This window comes from Fukomys damarensis, unplaced genomic scaffold (genome assembly GCF_012274545.1).
Source record: "Fukomys damarensis isolate Sample0158 unplaced genomic scaffold, DMR_v1.0_HiC HiC_scaffold_15, whole genome shotgun sequence".
In the NCBI taxonomy this organism is placed as follows: Eukaryota; Metazoa; Chordata; class Mammalia; order Rodentia; family Bathyergidae; genus Fukomys; species Fukomys damarensis.
The window spans coordinates 7,793,079-7,808,944 of record NW_022900927.1 but is presented as its reverse complement, the minus strand read 5'-3'; the positions used below and the strand labels follow the sequence as shown (position 1 = coordinate 7,808,944).

The following is a 15,866-nucleotide window of genomic DNA, read 5'->3' as shown; positions in this document are numbered from 1 at the left end:
CAAATCAAATAAGGTTTTTTGATAGGACTTGAACTGTTCTAAAGGTAGGTAAGATCGGCTGGGTGTAGTGGCATACATCTGCAACCCCAGCTGCTCAGGAGGCAGGGGCCAGTCTAGGCAACTTAGATATAGCTCACTTGCCTAGCATGTTCAAGGCCCTGGGTTCAATACTCAGCACCCCTTAAAAGGGCTGAGGACGTACCTCTATGGTAGAGCACCCTTGGATTCAATATTCAGTACCATAAATCTGGGGATTTAGCTCAGTGGTGCTGCAGCCTGCCTTGCAAGTGTGAGGTCTTGAATTCAATTTCTGGTACCACAAAAAAGAAAGAAAAAGAGAAAAAGGATAAGTAATATTAGATTGGGGATGAGGGAGACATTATTTGTAGTGGGAACAGTACTAATTACTAATTAATTAGTAATTAATACAGTGTGGTGGATTGGCTGGTTTGGGATTTGCTCTCACTTCTTGCTAGTTAATTTGGCAAAACCCACAAAGGTGTGAACTGTACTCCCACACTCTCTTGCAGCTAGACTTCTAGATGTGATTTAGGGTTCACCATGGAACAGGATGGTGGTGGGAGCAGGACACCCATTGCGCTGGCACAGCTGTTGCAAGGGTAGCAGGTGGCCTGGAGCCAAGAGCTGTGACTGTGATTCCTGGTGACCAAATCAGGCTCAGGGGATGTGTTCCTGAAGCATGCATCATGATAGATGATGGCTTCCCAATGGCCTCACAAGTAGCCATTCACCTCAGCAGGCCCTGCAGTGATGCTGTGATGATCACTGTTCCTGGAGACTCAGCCTTTAGCCTGCTCTGCCAGTAAATGCAACAAACATATAGGTCCTTAACTCCTTGTATGAAATCCTGTCGGCTTAAGAGAGATAGAAAGATCTTGGGTAAATCTAAACTCTGCCCGAGAGCCTTAATTTTATTCATTCCTCCCTTTATTTATTTGGTGCTATATATTAGGCCCAGGGCCTTACACATGATAAAAGTGCACTGAATTACATCTCCAATCCTATTTTTAAAATTCTTATGGGAATTTTTAAATATATATACAAATAAACCAAATAGTATAATGAATTCCCATTTACCAATTTCAACAATTTTCAATTCACAACTGCTTTGTTTCTCTCTTTACTTTCACCCACCATCACCTGAAAATTGTCAGCATATGTCTTTAAAAGCTAAGAACCTCAGCTGGGCATGGTGATGCACACTTGTAATTCTGCACTTGGGAGGCTAAGGCAGCATTGCAAGTTTGAGGCCAACCTGGACTACATAGTGAGTTCAAAGGCAGCCTGAACTACATAGTGAGACCCTGTCTCAAAAAAAAAGGACATTCTTTTGAAATGATATCACCACAACACTGTCAAACTTAAAAGATAACAGTATCACTACACTATCTAGACCTGCTGTTCTTCCCACCACCACTCTCTGTTGGTGAATTCTCAACCATATCTACAAGTTCAGCTGCAAGTATGGAAAATGGAGTTTACAACATTCTGTCTTTTGCAGAACTAGACTAGAAAGAAGTAAGAATAATATCACCTGAGTATCACTACATATCCAGCCACATAAATGAATTTAAAAATCTGTTATGAATAGTTATTGATTATCATGAAGAAATAATATGATCATACCTCTCCAAGTTCAACTTCTGAGAATCAACCATGATAGCTAGATAAGTGGTTCTGAAGAACATGTTAATAAGACATTTCCCCAACAAGGACACAAGTGGATCAACATCAGTAATCATAAGGGATATAAATCAAAACACAATGAGGTATCATTTCATACCTGTTAGGATGGCTATTATCAAAAACTCAAGAGATAAAAGTGTTAGCAAGAGAATCTTTTTACGTTGTTGGTGGAAATGTAAACCAAAGTTTCCAAAGAAATTAAAAATAGATCTATGATATGACCTAACAATCCCTCTTCTGGGCATATATCCAAAGAAAATGAAGTCACCATCTCTTAAAGATACCTGCTCTCCCTTGTTCACTGTAGCACTGCTCACAATAACCAAGACTGGAAAGCACCAAAATGTCCACCAGTGGATGAATGGGTGAAGAAACTATCTCACCGCCCCCACACACAAATATTATATATCCTTAAGAAAGAAGATCCTGCCATTCACCACAAAATAGGTTAACCTGGAGAGCATTTTGCTCAGTGAGTGAAATAAAGTAGGGACAGAAAGAAAAATATTGCATGATTTGCTTACATGTAGAATATTTTTTTTAAAAAAAGTTGAATACACACACAAATAAAAGAGTGGTTACTGGTGGGAAGGGGGATGGGGAAATTTAGATCAAAGGACATAAAGTTGCAGACTGGAAGATAAACATATCTAGAAACATAATATAACCATGAAGACTACAGTTAATAGTGCATTGTATTAGGGACTTTTTCTAAAAGAGAAGATTGTAGTTCTTGCCACACACACACACACACACATACACACACAGAAGAAGGTAATGATGGATATGTTAACTTGCCTGCCTATAGTAATCATATTTTATACCTTAAATATGTACAATTAAAAAATAAAGTGTTACTCCTAAGGCCAACAGTGGTCCTATTCTTCCTGGCCGTCTCTTCCCCTAACTGTGCCTGTTTGCCCAATTAGGGTGCTTGCATCTAACAGTGCTGTGTTTTCTTAGATGATACTATGCATCTATGGGCTAATATGGATGTATATTTGAAAAGGCCCCAGATAAGAAAAACAAGTTACTTACAGCATTAGGTATCCTTACTTTTAGTGAGATTGAATGAATTTTGTGCAGTAATCCTAGGTTCTGATTAGCAATGTCACATATCTTTGGGTAATAAAAAATAGGAAATGAATATATTAAAGTTGACAGTCAAAGCAAATTAAACATACTTAAGATATGGACATTTCACTGAATCTAATTAATACTTCAATTAAATCTTAAGAATTGTTAATCAAAATCTTAGAGAACCTAGGGTCCTTGGGAGGATAACAAAAGCAGCCTTTGGTAGTGAAAAGGCCAGGAGCTAGAAGAACAAGTGTTTTGCCTCCTCTTGCCTAAGACCTGTGGCTTAACCAGTGCTCGTGGTCAATGCTTCACTAGGACCTTGTGTCACTATGTGTCCTCTCTGGCTTCCCCAACTTCTGTCCACCTCTCTCAGAGCTCCTTGCCCGCCAGGTAACCTTGTCTGGAATCCACCCCAACCCTTTTTATTGCCAGCAGCCTCTTGTGTTAATCACCCCCTTCCCAAAATCATGCTTGATTGGCAAATTCTGGCTTTACAACTGAGGAGCTGTGTGATTCTGGGCAAGTAGGCTAACTTCTCTTTGCCTGTATCCTCTCTTGCAAAATGTAGATAAAGTACTGCCCATCTCTTAGCCTTAATGATTCTACCATTTTTTCTGTAAGACTGAGACCTAACCAAGGTAAGTGGCTTTGCTCAGCCCTCATTCTATGACTCCTGACCACTCCCACCGTGTCCCACTCTTCACCCTTCTTGGTCTCCGTCAAGAAGCTCCCTTTTCCTCCCCCTTTAGGCAGGGGAAGCTTTTAGTCCTTCACTCTTCCTGGTCCACACATTCCAAATTTTTTCCTTTTGGGGCTTCAAACCTGAAAGTGTTAGGTTTCATCCCAAAGGGCATCTTCAGACATTTCTTCCCCATCGTTTTTCATTTTACGAGATTAGAATTCCTCTGCATTGTGCAATAGGATCTCCCTCCTAAATGCTACTTGATAGTGATCAGGCCGCTTAACATGTCACATCTTTTTCATCTATAAAATGAGAAGGCAGGAGGGAGAGATGATTTCACAGGTTCCTTCCTGTACACACACACACACACACACACACACACACACCAATCCCATAAATTCTTCACTACTTCCAGCTGAAAGTATTTTATATACTAGCTGGACCCCTCCCTGGGGATGTGTACCATCATCTCAACCACCACATGCCTAAAACTGAACACATCACTTGACTTCTCACGCTGGCTTTTCCATTTCTGTTAAGGATAATGTGCATTCTCCTTTCATACAGCCTGGCAATGTTGGTGTCGCTTTAATACAACCTCCTATCCCATCAGCCCCCGTATCCTGCCAAGTTCCTTGCATATCCCTTCCCTTGCTCTCCATACAGTTCCACAACACTCTCTTCCTCACTGTTGCTCTCCTCCATGCCATCTGCCACCTGTAAAAGAAATGTGCATCTTGCACATCTCTCTTCCCCCTTTGCCAATCATGATGGTTGCAAATGCTACAGGATGAGGTCTCACTTTTGCAAGCTAGAATTCAAACCCAGATTGCTCGTAACTCTCTCTTTAATTGCCTTTCCCCCTACACCCAGTCTGATCCTTGCCTTCCAGGCACAGGTCTACTCCAATGCAGTTTTCTGCTCTATTCACACGGTCTCCTGGGTCCTAAATACACTCTCCTCACCTTCCCAACAAGTCTGTGCCAACTTAAGTATGACATTTCTTTCAAAGCCCAGTTTGCTTGCTTTTTCTCATATCAAGTCTACCTCTCGTATGATATGTTTCTCCAGTGACCAACCTGTAGCTGATTATTTACTTGTGATTAATTCTTACAGCACTGCTGTGCCAGTTACTTACAAGCTTAAAGCAAGAGCTCTCTTATATTTCAAAACTTATTTTATACACAATTTCAACTCCTTTGGGAACAAGGAGCCACAGAGCTCAAAGGTCCCTAGCACAAACAATAAAGATGTGACTAAACTTAAAAAGAAAGCTATCAGCACACATACAGACAAAATATATATATATATATATGTATATATATATATATATATACATATATTATATATATATTCTACGATCCTTAAAAACAAAGTTTCTCGAGAAAAATTAAAAATGGAATGTGGATAGCCCTTCTTCATTGTTTTCCTTAGGCACTGCCACTTAATTTCATTACATTTGACCTAAGCATATGGAGTTCATGTGAAAATATATTTAAAACTGTAAAGGAAAACACAAATGGAAGGTATTTGTCATCAATGTCCTGGCTACTGTGCCTGGAATGTTTAAGAATTCTTGTCATGATTTCTAAAAGTCCAGAGAAAGAACTGTATTAGATCCATGGTTCTCAACTGAGGACAATTGTCCCCATGAAGAGATATTTGGCAATGTCTGCAGCCATTTTCGACTGTCACAATGGAGGGGTTGCCGTAAATGTCTCCTGGACACAGGCCAGGATGCTGCTCAGCACCCACAACGGAGTGACCTGGCACAAAAGTCAGTTCCGGTGCCGAATGGGAAGGAGCCACCCACTGCCTGGATCAGACTGCCCACCGGGCCCTATGTGGGTCACAGCATCCCAACACTTGCTCCTACTGCTTCACGATTCCACTTCTGCTGAGGTTTCCCAGGTTCTTTCAAATACCTGTGATCAATATGGCAGGCCTGTGATGTCTGGGAATGAATCTACCCATATTTAGATGCTCCAGGACTACTCTGATTTCTATAAGATAGAAACTTCAGGACTTAAGTCAACCTGGGAAGACCAGTCATATGTTACATTAAAAAGTCAACATTTGAAGCTTAATTTAATGAGAACAATGCACATATCATTGTGACTACTAAGAAAATTTAAAAGCTTTTTCATCAACTGAAAATGGACCTAATTACTAAAAACTTATGGAGTGTTCTTCCCACCTGGGAGCAGCTTCCTTCAGCATTGAGGCGGCAGTGTCAAAGGCCAGAAGAGCAACAAGCCAATGTGCAGGAATTTTGCAGATCTGTTCTTAGCAGCACTCAAGGCTAGGAAACTAGGAGGGAGAAACTGACCAGATCAGTAACTGCATTCAAAGAAGAATAAGGAGGAAAAGAAGGAGGAAATAAAAAGCAGTCAGGCACAAAAATGAAAGGTAAACAAGAATAAACCAAAGCTCAAGGAAGAATCAAATCCTGAGGAAGAGGAGGCAAAAGTTTCTAAAAGAAACTGAGAGAAAGGCTGACTCAATCTCTCTAGGAATGTAAAGAAGCTATACACAACAGGCATTTAAGCAACGAAGGTATGTTTAGAGAAGTAGATGAAATAGTCAAGATAAGAGTAAGAAATAAATTTACAGTGATGCATTTGAAGGTTAGCTGAAACCATCCTTATCCCTAGTCAATATTATTTATCTTGATTTCTATTTTTTCTGATTAATATTGCCATATGTTTTTATTAGTATTTTCCTGATATTTTTTGTGCATCTTTCTACCTTTTTTTGAGGCAAAGGATGATGACTGAGACAGGGTCTTACTATGTATTTCAGGCTGGCCTTGAACTATGCAGCCCAGGCGGGCCTCAAACTCTTGGCAGCCCTCCTACTTTAGGCTTCTGAGTGCTGGGGTTACAGACATGTGCCACTATGCCTGGCCATCTTCCTACTTTTAACCGGTTGCTGTGAGTCATTAAAAATGGTGAGTCACATGTAAATATCATGCTTTTGAAAGATAACAATATATTTCTTTCTTAGTCACAAAATACCTAATACCCAAAACTAAAAGGAGAAGGGTTTTATTTTGACTCACAGTGTCACTGGGTTCTGGGGTCTTCTTCCAGGACTAAATTCTGGTATCTTCTTGTCTTGAAGAATTGGACAAAACAAGCACAAAAGGTAGTAAGGTTTTATATTTATTAAAGGTAGGAAAAGCAACATGCTCTTCAGAGTGAGTTTGGGCTGAGTTAAAAAAGTAGGAAAGCAAGTACAGACTAAAGCATACAGCAAACTACTGCACAATTGAGACTCAACGGCCCGGACAGAGCTCAGTGGTAATGGTCCTTTTGTGTCTCCCACTCCTCAGGCTAAAGTTAGGTGTAAGTCTTCCTAACAAAACCTTGCTTGTGTTCTCCTTCTTGCCAGAAGAACTGAAGCTAGCACTCTCTGACTGGCTCCACATGCAGGGCTTTGGGAACTGTTCTGCCCATGTGTCCTGGAACTTCGTAATTAACAGATCACTCACAGTCCCCCAGCCTGTTTGCCAAGCCCTAATCTCCTGCCTCAACAGTTTTTAGAGGTTTCAGCCCATAGTCAGCTGGCTTCAAGAAAGGACAGCTTAGCAAAGGTGCATGGCAGAGGACAGCTACTCAGGAAATGGTGGACAAGCAGCAGCTGGAGTTAAGGGCAGAGCTCAGGAAGGAGATAAACTCTTCTAGGCCACAGCCCCACTCACATACCTCTTCCAACCAGACCCCAGATCTAATAGCAAGTCAGCTATAAGACCCCGTAATTCAAATTACCTTCCAAAAGCCCCACATATGAGTGCACGAGGCTTTGGGAGGGAGAGCTAGACATAAACCATAACATTCTGCCCCTAGCCCACAAAAGACTCAATTATATCTCCTTATGCAAAATACATATAGTCCATCTTTAAGAGCTGCCGAAGTCCTGAGAGTTCCAGCATTGCTGAAAAGGCTCCTCTGAGACTTAAGACAAATTCTTAGCTCTGAGGCCCCATACAAAATCAGAGGAAAAAGAACTAAACACTGCTGAAATAAAATGGCACAGGGTAAACGTTCCTATTCCAAAAGTAGAAACAAGAAAATAGAGAGGAATAGGATCAAAGCAAGACTGAAATCCAGCAGGGCAAACACTGAATCCTGTGGCTCCATGTCTAGGACCCAGTGCAAGTTGTAGCAAGGAGATATGAACTGCAAAATGCTTAGGCAGCCCTACCCCTATGCTACTGCCTCATAGCTTCCCTCTTGGGCTGGCTTTGCTCACTCCTTGTAGCTTTTCTCAGCAGACTTTCCACGTTCCTGGCATCTCCAACTTCCACTGTATAGTGGGTACCTTGGTTCATGAACTCAGTTCTTTCTACGATTCTGCTCACAACCAAATTGGATAAGAACTGAATCAAATTTCCCCATAAGGTCAACACTGAACCTAGCCATTGAATTTAATTTGGTTCTTCTCCAATTCAGTTCACAACCAGAATTATGGAAAGAATTAAGTTAATAAACTAAGGTACCACTGTGCTTTCACCTTCACTCTCATAATTTTGTGCACTGACCTCTCAAGGGCACACTGCCTGCCCTCCCAGGGAGGTTCAATTCTGAAATCTAGGTGGAAGCCTTGTTGACCCCTCAACTCTTGCTTTCTGAATGTCTGTAAAACTAGCACAGATGGATATTGTCAAAATCTGCTGCCAACTTTAGAAGTAGTAGCCAGGGTCCCTTGTATCATAGTTGCAAAGGTCTCCAAATACGTGACTATCTGAGCACTATGATCCAAATCCCAAGGAACAAATTCTCTAAGCAGCCATTTTCTTGTAGCATAGGGCAGAGGGCCCTCTTCTCAAAATCATTGACTTTTGCATTTAAAAGACATTTTTTTTCTGAGATAGGGTCTTGCTATGTAGTTTGCCTGGCCTTGAACTCACTATGTACCCCAGGCTGGCCTTGAACTCACAGCAATCCTACGTCAGCCTCTCAAGTGCTGGGATTATAAGCCTGTGCCCCCATGCCCGGCTGTCCTTTGCATGTTTGAGCTTACCATCATGAGAGGGGCCTTGCTGGTTCTTCACACATCCTCAAGCTATGTTTTCTATTGTCCTACTCTATAGGATACGGCTTCTTTTTAATGCTAATCTTTTCAGTAGCCACACTCTACTTTGCTACAACTTTGCCAGACATTTCTTTCTGGGGAAACGGAAAACTTTTCAAATGGGCTTTTTGCTCCTGACTTTCAGGATAAACCTGGCTAAAGTAGCAAGCAGTTGCCATGCTATAGCCTGAATGTTAAGCGGGCTTGAAATTTTCTCCATCAATTAATTAGTCTGCTACCCTTAATCTCAGTATCCCACAAAATCTCAAGACATGAGTAAAATATAGGCAAAATTTCTGCCAGAGGATAACACACATGGCCTGAAGTCCAGCTGCCAATGGAGTATTTGTTCCCAACGGAAACCTCCTAAGCCTGGCCTTTACTTTCTGCATTTCTGTCAGCATTCTGGTATTCTGAACTCCGACCAGGATCTACCATCAAGCTCAGTTTATAGCACTCTAGAGCTTCTTCAACAGGCATCTTGGAGTCTTTCCAAATTCTTTCACAAACTAGTTCCAAAGGCTTCTGAACCTTATGGCCAGGTATAGTTCCAGCAACCCAATTCCTGGTACCACAATCGGAGTCACTTTTCTTGCTGCCAGGACAAAACACCTGGCACCTGCAACTAAAAGAATAGAGCTTTACTGTACTGTTTCAGTCGAGTCAGCTCTCTCCAAGCCAGAATGGAGTGGCAGAAAAGTGTGGCAGAGGACAGATGCTCAAGGCACAGCAATCAGGAAGCATCCAGTGTCAAGGGAGAAGCTGAGAAGGAAGATAAACCATTCCAGGTCATTCCCCCAGTGACCCACCTCTTCTAACCAGACCCTACCTCCTAACAGCAAGTCAGCTCTAAACCCTGATAATCCAATCACTTCCTAAGAACCACACCTATGAGTGCATAAGGCTTTGGAGGAACATCTAGTTATAAACCATAACAATTTGCATACTATATTATGATTATGTATAAAACTTACAAAAGATGAAAGACAAAAAAACCCCAGTGGTGAGATATGAATGATTTTTCTCATTATTTGTATTTTCCTCATTCCTAAAATGAACACATATTATTATTGCTAAAAATAATAAAAGCTTTACAAATTTAAAAAAAACTTATGGAGATGAAAATATAAGTTTGAACAGTGAAATTTGTTTTCCTTTGCATGTATATTTTTGTTCTAATGATATTTCTGATCAAGGATTGTTCTTAAACCAAAGACAATGGATAGGAATTTTATGGCTTAGTCTTAAGTATTAGTCAAGTCTTGACAGTTAACTCTTTATAAAATTTTCCTGTAGGAAAAACAAATATTAAGAGATCTAAGCAGCAGAAAGTAATAAACGTAAAATAATTTTAAAAAAGAAAACTTTAAAACTATACCTTTATTTGAAAAAATAAAAAAGTAACAAAAGACACTTTATAATTCAAAACCAAGTAATAGTCCTTGAACAATTCCTTTCTCCTGTTTGGGTCTCTGGAATGTCAGGTGAACCAATGTTCTCTCAAAGATCTCTTCTAGTTCTAAAATTTTCTGACTCCACAGTCTCTTTCTTAAAGGTTCATTTTCAAAGATAAGAAGTGGACTTGTGGATACATCAGCCATCTTAGTAGACCAGTAGTCCTCACCTCTAACTCAACACAGGAATCACCCCAGGAGCTTTATAAAAATAAAAGCGATAAGGGGTGTCACACATAATAATGGTTTCTAACTTAATGAGTCTAGGACTGGATCCAAGCACAGGTATTTTATATGCTCTCCAGAGCATCCAAATGTACAGCCAGGCTTAGGAAATACAGATTAAAAGCTAGAAACAAATGTAGCTGGAGCTCCAGTGGACAAGATAAATGAACAAAGAATATTGGGCATAAAGGACCTGGAATGAATTTTTGATTTTTTAAATATTGGCAACGAACTCAAAATAATTTTTTAAAAGTGTAAGTCACACAAAATATTCCCATATCTTAATATGATACTATAGTCACCAATTTGTAGCTTAGACAAAAACCAGTTGAGTAAATTAAACTCAACTGTTTCCTCTGCTCTTCCTCTCTGTCTCCTACTCCGAGCCTTTCCAATCTATAGATTGCCTGGGCCCACAGTCTGTCCCTTTCTTTTTCCTTTTCATTGTCTCTTTCTTTTCCAATCTTCTTTGCCCTTCCTAAGAGATGGAGACTGAGACCCGAACATTACATCTTTATGTGGCCCAGACTGTGTCACTAGACATGCATCTATGCCTGGGAAAATTCAGGTCATAAATTGTAACTTGAGGCTGTGGCTCCATTATGTCAACTGGTTGGCTTAATAAAATCAAGGGGAAGAATTAGTCAAGCTCTTAATGTTGCATTATTACCGACTTTATCAAGCAACATGGGGAGCTCTTCATCTAAAATTTGATAAGTTTTTATTAGCGTTGCCTTAAATCTAAGCCACTGCATATCAGGATCACCCCCATAGTTTGTCATTGCTGCTGTTTTTAAAAAATTTCCATGTATGGGCTTCATCTCATGATAAATACATCTCTGGAGATGGAGTCTGGGCACAGGTAGATCTTAAAAGACACCAGGTTAAGTCTAATTCTAAACTGGTGCTGAGAATCACTAATCTAAAACCCTCCCACAGGCCAGGCATAGTAATGCATACCTGTAATCCCTGCATACAAGAAGCTGAGGCAAGAGGATCACCATGAGCCTGAACTACACAGCAAGACCCTTTCTCAATCAATCAGATGACCCCCTCCCACAAACCTGCAGATTAGCAGTGTGTTTGACTCCAGACCATCATTATCTTGAGTAGTTCTTTTAACTTACTTAAGAATCTTGCCAGCTTGGTTCTCATTATAGCTTCACAATTGACAAGGCAGGCAGGCAGTTCAGATACTATTATTAGCATTGGGCAGATGAGAAAGTGAGGCATAAAAATATGCAATTAGGCTGAGCATGGTGGCATGCACCTGTAATCGTAGCATTCTGGGAGGCTGAAGCAGAAGGATTTCAAGTTCCAGCCTAGCCTTGGCAATTTAAGGACTCGGTGAAACCTTGCTTTAAAAATTAAAAGAACAACAAAAATATTCAATGACCTGATCAAGGGTTCCCACCTAGTTACTCACAAAGACACATTATAACCTCACTCATCTGTTTCTGTCTTTGTCTCTCTCCTCATTCTGGGGATAGAACCCAGGGCCCCATGCCTTCTAGGCAAGCCCTTTGCCACTGAGTGACACCCCCAGTCCTCAGTCTTTTGACTACAAGCCCAAGTGTGACTTTCTCCCAAAACTCGTTGTCATGTTTCCTCCCTAACCCTGACCCAGTTTATTACTGGAAAACCAAAGATTATGTGATCAAATTCCAAAAATAAGCATAACAATGGCTTAAAGAGACTCAACTCAGGGTCAGTGGACCAAGATACCTTTTTCTGAAGTCCATCTTGCAGTAGTGAATGTGCCTACTTCTCACACACACCTCCGCCACCCTCACACCCCCTTTCAGAGACACATTATCCCAGAGACTGAAAACAGTAATGTAGTTTCCATTAGGATAGTCTTCTCTGAAAAGACCTTTTAAGAGATCAAACAGCCATAGAACTGCAAACAGTAAGGGGAATTTTCCTGATTAACTTTCCCCACTTCCTCTAAAAGACAAAGAACCTAAAATTCTTTTTAATTTAATATATATGAAATGCCAACCACGTGCCAAAAACCCCATCAACGATTATCTTAATTAAATCTTTAGGATAACTCAGTAAGGTAGGTACTGCTGCAGCCACCACCATAATCCCTATTTAACAAATAAACAACAGCAACAAACAAACAAAACCAGGACAATAAGCAAACTTGATCAAGATCCCAGGCATAATAAATTGAGACCTAGTGTTTACCTGTGATTCACAGCCTAAAACTCTGATTCTGTACCTTCTACCACCTTGGAGGGACAGTAATGCAAAAAGTGAAAGATTAACAAATCCTCATGAAAAAACCAACTAGGTGTTCAGCAAATACTTTTTTTCAAGGGATGGGAAAATGGCATCTGGGCCAGACCGTCCCCCAAAACCACAATTGCAGTAGGCATTCCAGCCTGGAATCCACACAGCTACTGGGGCAGAAAAGCAGCTGGGACACCACAATGTAAAGGGAGAGTAAAGAAACAGCAGAGAGAAGAGGTGGAAATAGAGACAGAGGCTGACTGCAAAGGGTCCTGAGTGCCTGGTGCAGCAATTTAGACTTCATAGGCAGTGTGACCCCCCCCCCACCGGGGAGGTTTTTTAAAGAGGCAAAGTCCTTAAAAATATGAACTGAATTTTGGAATATAAATTTAACAAAGGTGTCCTGATTGAATTAAGGGGTGCACGGCCTGAAGTGGAGGAGAGTAACTCCATCCCTAGCCACACGTGGGGCTTACATCCCCGCTCCCACCCCACACCACTAGAATCCGCAAGGCCCTTCCATACTTGCTTCACGATCCCTACAGGACTTGATCCCCACCTTCGACTTGAACTGCTATGTCGGGGTCAGATGACAGAGATCTGAACTTCAGCAGTGGGGACACAGACAAAAAGATTCGAGGTCATCTGCAAAAGTGCGTAAGGGTGGTAAGAAACAACAACAAAAAAGACTCCAGTGTTTCAAGTATAAAAGAATACAGACAGACATATAATGAGACATAGAAAGGAAGTGATGGAAATCCGACGCAAAGAGATGGAAGGGATGGCTTTGCCAAGGTCTCAATCCAGTAAGTATTTGTTAAGCAACTGCTATATGCCAGACATTAGGGGTACAATGAGTAAGATCAGCTCTGCCTGGAGTATCAATCACCCTAGGGCAGTGACAGCAAACCCTGTAGAGCTTTCAATGATACAAACAGCTCACTGCCACATACGTGCCATAGCTTTCCCACCACTGCCAGGGGAAGGGAAAGACAATATGTAGGGTAGCCAGACACCAGGCCTTTCACCCCAGTCTTAACTCACCGAGAAACGTAAAAAATATACACAAGCAAGAGATTGTGTGTCTTACAACTGAAAACGCCTCTAAAGTCTATTTATCTCCTCTGCTGAATGATTCTGCAGTGAAAGTCGAGGGTCACAAGTACTTGCTGGCACACTTCATCCCCTCACCACTCAAACAGCAGATACTTTATCATAGAAGTCTCAGGACAAAAGTCTCCGGAGGTTCACACAGCCCCCTTTATCTCAAGCATCCTTCTCATCACATGACTTTTATGTCTTCACTGCTTTAATACCTGAAATTTACTTATGCAGGCAAGGATATAGTCTGTTTCCAGCGGGAGGAGGGAAGCTCCATAGAAGCAGGAACTTAATCTGCTTATTGCTGGCAGCCACGCAGCAAGCCCTTGGGGAGGAAACATTTACCGAATACAGTACATGGGGTGGGAGGGTTAAGCCTCATCAAGATAAAGACCTCAAACCAAGTAGGTTTCCTGTTAACATACTGAGAATTGAAGAGTTTGAAGAGCAAAGTCATTTTCGAGGCAGGGGTCTGAACCAAAATCCTGGGACTCAGACCGGATCGCTGCATGGTCAGTTTTGATTAAATTACGGGAGTATCCACCCAGTGTGAGATATTTGACAATGAGGCCAGCCAGCTGCCAGCTCAGGTTTTATTTCCGTTGTCCTTCTGACGTCAGAAAAAGCACGAGTTGCTGCACAGTTTTTTCTATCAAGGTGACAAATTACAGCTTCACTGGGCCCTGCATTCTGCAAACATTCTCCCCTCCCCCTCATATTTAAAAAAATGTAATAAATACTGCAGAAATGTCAAATTCCCTTCCAAATGCACCCCGTTTCCTATAGGTGGGGTTTTCAACTCTTACTATGTACATCACCATAGGTTTGTCTGAGAAAGTACGCGACCCAGCAGCACTTTGGTTTTCACCGAAGAAACAGGCTGGTAAAAACCCTGGGTCGCCCGCCGCCGCAGAGCGAGACACAAAGGACTCTAAGTGTAGCACCACCTTCCCCGGCCGAAGGCAGCCTGTGAAAGGCAACCGGGACGGCGCGAAGAGGTTACCGCGAAATTCCTTTTGCAGCCATAAGCACTAGTGCCTTTGGTGACTACAGCTCGGTAGGAACCCGGACAAGCGACCCGGCAAGTAAAAGGCGCCCGTAAAGCCCAGAAACCTGCAAGATTAAGGTGGGCGCAGAGGAACCCGACGCTCAGGGAGTGGGGGATGATTACTGGGGGGTGAGGGCGGGGCGCAACAAGACCCAAGGCGCATTTCCCTCGCGGCGGGAGCCGGCCAGTTTAGAAGCCTTTTGTGGCAACGTTTAGGGACGCGAGCGAGTGAGATGCTGCGGGGGTGGGGGGTGAGATTGGAGGGGGGCGCGATCCGCGCCTACAAGCAGTGGCCTTTTGTTCGCCAGCTCCAGCAGATCCGGCTCTCAGAAAACCACTTTGGCCCTGACTTCATTTTAGAAAGAACCTCTCCAAGGCGAGAAAGGGCAGTGAGTCACCACCGCCAGCATCCTTTAGCAACCCCCTCCCCCGTCTTTGCCTGCCCCCCTCGTTACCGACAGAGGGGCAGCTCGGGGCAAGGCCAGCGTGCTCCTGTTTCCTCGTGCTCCCCGGCTTTGGCCGCCGACCTGGCCCATTCCCGAGACCCCGCCGGCAGCGCTTGGCAGCCAGGGGCACCAGGCCCCCTACTCCCGGCCCTGCGCACTCCGGAAACTCCAAGTGGGGGCCTGCACCCTCTTCGGGTACGCTGCCGCATGCCCTCCGTACCCGCGTGTTCCCTGACCCTCGAGAAATGTAACCAGATCTGGTGCCACACTTTGGCACCATGAAAACATTAAAAACCAAAAAAAAAGTAAGCCACAGCCCACACCAAGGTGCAACCAGGGGCCCCTGCGCCTCCTCGCGCTGCGCGCGTTCGGGGAAGAACGGAGGACCTGGACTTTTCCTTTCCCAGAAGCAGTATCTGAGGGCATCCGACGCAGCCGGTCCCTCCTTCCACGCCGCCTAGTTACTGCCCCTCTCACCACTACAACTTCCCGTCTCTCCCGGCAGCCGAGAAATCACCTTGCCTTGGGAAATAAAGGGAAAGGTGGCAAAAGACGACGTCAAAGTGTCCGTCCCCGGAACGCTGCAGTTTGCTGTCCTTGGTGTCAAGGTCTGAAAGCCTCAGCTGGGAAAAGGTGGCCTCCGGCCGCGAGGAAGGTGCGGGAGGCTCGGCGTGGCGCGGCAGATTTCCTAGGAAGGTGAAGGGCGGAGGTTCGCGGCGACCTTCAGGCGGCGTGGAGTGGCCGCCTCAGCTCTCCTCCTTTCCCGGCCGATTGCATCATCAGAATCTCCCCCCCCCGCACCAACCCCC

General features: G+C 43.1%; 1 protein-coding gene across 3 annotated transcripts in view; it reads right to left on the bottom strand.

Moving 5' to 3' along the window:
* Positions 1-15,844, bottom strand: part of Slc38a1 (solute carrier family 38 member 1) — a 72,203-nt gene extending 56,359 nt beyond the window's left edge. Inside the window, exons 1-2 of one of the 3 annotated variants that reach the window (XM_010638360.3) lie at positions 15,575-15,844; positions 203-310 (exon numbers count right to left, since the gene is read on the bottom strand). The gene's annotated coding sequence lies outside the window, so the exon portion shown is untranslated. Of the gene's footprint in view, positions 1-202; positions 311-6,530; positions 6,555-15,574 lie in introns of those variants that run through there. The other 2 variants (XM_010638363.3, XM_033763572.1) reach the window with 2 other exon arrangements.
* Positions 15,845-15,866: the final 22 nt, after the last annotated feature.